The sequence below is a fragment of the Rhagoletis zephyria genome, unplaced genomic scaffold, assembly GCF_001687245.7.
Source record: "Rhagoletis zephyria isolate East Lansing unplaced genomic scaffold, Rhagoletis_zephyria_1.1 Rzeph_scaffold_05050, whole genome shotgun sequence".
NCBI classification, from domain to species: domain Eukaryota; kingdom Metazoa; phylum Arthropoda; class Insecta; order Diptera; family Tephritidae; genus Rhagoletis; species Rhagoletis zephyria.
The window spans coordinates 15,108-18,616 of NW_016162133.1; positions in this window are offsets into that span (position 1 = coordinate 15,108).

Sequence of the window (3,509 nt, forward strand, 5' to 3'; positions counted from 1 at the left end):
TGTATGTACATATGTAGATTTGCGAAATATTTACATTTGAGTATATTCATCCGGTAAATTTAATAGTCAAATTCATATGCCCATTGAAGTGTAAATAATTGGCTTTTCCCATAACTTTTCTGCAAATTGAGCGCTAAAAATGCCATTTGTACTGACCNTTTAATAGTCAAATTCATATGCCCATTGAAGTGTAAATAATTGGCTTTTCTCCATAACTTTTCCGTAAATTGAGCGCTTAAAATGCCATTTGTACTGACAATCAAAAATATATATGTATAAGTCGTTCCATATGAAATTGTCTAATTGAAGTCGCATACCCATTTTTGATTTTGTTGTAACTTTGACGGACTCTTCTACGGGCTCCCAAAGAACAGAATTTACGCAAAATTAAATTTTTAGAAAAACTCTTTTTCGCCTGTCCGTATCAAAAGTATTATGAAAATATTAACACGAGCGAAATACCATCATATTTGGATTCAGCGGAAAATGCTACGTAAGATTGATGTATCGAACGCCGCACAGTGCGTAATTTCGGCGATTTAGGGGAAGGAAAATCATAGCGCTCATAATTTCGACTCTAGAAATTATTTCGGTTTAGTTATCTTCTTCTAATAGACTATATAAATAATAATAATAGATTGGCGCTTACACATATGTTAGTGTTTGGCCGAGCTTCTCCTCCGATTTGTGGCGTGCGCCTTGATGTTGTCACACAAAGTGGGGGGACCTACAGTTTTACGCCGACTCCGAAAGGCGATTGTATTTTTATGAGAAGCTCTTTTTCATGGCAGAAATACACTCGGAGGTTTCCCATTGCCTGCCGAGGGATGACCGCTGTTAAGAAAAAACCTTTTTCTAAATTTTTTGCGATGTTGCTTTGACCAGGGTTTGAACCCAGGTGCTGGTGAGTGAAAGCGCGCACTGTTTACCACTACACCACAGCGGTTATCTTCTTCTAATAGACTATATAAATACGGCCCCGTATTTATGGACCGATTTCGTTAACATTTGCGAAATGTTTAGTAAGCGCTAGATGGGGCTTAAGTCGAAATATTGACTGATATAATTTGATTTCTAATCACTTCGCACCTTTTTCCGGCAGTTTCCAACTTTTGGCATAAATATGGTGTTTTAAAATGGCTATACAAAAATTAAAATAAAAAAACAGAAATTGAAATAAGTTTTTGTGTTTTTCCTCCTTACCCCACGTCTACATGTTTCTCGCATACGAGATCTTATCGCAGAGAAATTTTTGAACGTAGGCATTTCATCGCATACCATTTCAGTGCGAATATGTTGTTAATGTTTTATAAATGCTGCGAAAATTTCATCTTTTTTTCTTGGTTGTGCTTAAGCAGCAGTTCTCTCTCTCTCTCTTTCTTACTCGGAATTACAAAAAAAATATGAAAAAATGGTTATTAAACTTAAACACAAAAACCACTTGCGCATGAACTAAGCACTCAAATAACAAAACGAGTGGTGCAGTCGCTTGAAGCTAATTTCGTTTATTTTGTAACCTGAATATTGCGAATTTTAAAAATTTCGCAACTTCAAACTAAGGTTTCTTTTATAAGGAGTGAGCTGGTCGGGTTGACTCGTAGCTGTGTTTCGTCTATGAAACGCCCCCTTAATTTCTGAGTAACAAAAGCTGCTTACTCAAAACAGTCAAAACGCTAGAGTCGATTAAAATTCACAAAAAATAAGTAAAAAACATATGATTTTAAGACACTGCCTTTATTGGGAAGTATTAAGTTATACGATTTTTTTTAGCTTACGTTCAAACTGTCATCTTTTTCCTTCAAAATGCCGCCTCAAGTGGGTAGATATCTTAAAAAGGAAACATTTTAGAGATAAATTTGGTAAAGCAAAAAAATCGCGATCTTTAAAACTTTTGGTTCGAACAGGCGGAAACGAACGTTTTCAAGAATTTAGTTTTGCGTAAATTTTGGTCTTTGGGTGCCTCAAGAAGAGTCCTTCAAAGTTACAGCAACATCTAATATGGGTTCACGACGATTTTTTGTATTTGCAGATATTTTCATATGGAATGACTCATCAGAACGCGTACATGCGTTTCTGCCGCACACTTAAGTGGAAAAACGGATCTTAAAAGTGTCCGAAAATGGAATTGTTCAACGGACAAAAATCCTTGTTTCATCCACTTTTTTTTCCTTTTTCGGACCCATTTTCGGATTAGCTATTTGCTGGCTGGGTACTAACGACGATCTGATACCGTTTCAGCTGAAATCTACGACTTTTTCTATTCCAAATCCAATCGAACAATTTCTTAAATTTCCACAAAATAAAAAAGAGAGTGAAGACACTTTATTTGCTATCATCTTTGATAATGTTTTAATAGTTTTCCATTTACTGCGACCATATAGACAAATTTAATTTGATGAGAGACAAATATGTAAATAAGTGCCGCTTCACTTCTAGCGAATAATCCTAATACGAAACGGTATTCGATATTCGTGAAATAGCCAGTTCATTGCTAGCTAAGCATATACAAAGTATTTCAGCAAAAATTAGCTACATTCCACGTTAATAANGAAATCTACGACTTTTTCTATTCCAAATCCAATCGAACAATTTCTTAAATATTCGCAAAATAAAAAAGAGAATCAAGACACTTTATTTGCTATCATCTTTGATAATGTTTTAATAGTTTTCTATTTACTGCGACCATATAGACAAATTTAATTTGATGAGAGACAAATATGTAAATAAGTGCCGCTTCACTTCTAGCGAATAATCTTAATCCGAAACGGTATTCGATATTCGTAAAATAGCCAGTTCATTGCTAGCTAAGCATATACAAAGCATTTCAGCAAAAATTAGCTACATACATTCCACGTTAATACATTTTGTTGGCCTACGCGTATACGCAACCTACTGGTTATAACAATGAGATTTCACAATTTTGATTTCGTTTAAAATGTGTGGCTGTTTGTACTACATGTACGTTTGTATACACATGTATGTATGTATATTTGTGTTGTNAATGTGTGGCTGTTTGTACTACATGTACGTTTGTATACACATGTATGTATATCTTTGTTGCAGATATGCGACATGCGATAAAGTACATATTACTTAGTAGCCGTGCATAAATTGGTTTTGTCATTTCCTTGCGTAAATATTAGACCAGAACTAGGCCTTGAGTATTTACCTTTCAAATTGTAGACAAACAAAGAAAAAATTAAAAGCGCTCTGACAAGTTTGACAAGGGTGAATTTCACGCTTTCAATTTGATGGAAAATATTGACATTTATAATTAGTATAATTTGAATGCCGAAAAGTTCGTAGGGGGGCGTAGAATTTATTTGCACATTTTGATTTGAAAATTTGTGACTTGATACGACCTAAGACGAATAAGAGTTGACATATAAGTAGAACTGAACAAAACTTAAGCCTTTAAAGTTTTTACACTAAAAGTGTGTGTCCAAAATAATTCATTGCCTATACATAATTTAAAAATAGGTAAGGAAAGGCAAATGGACTACGAAAAA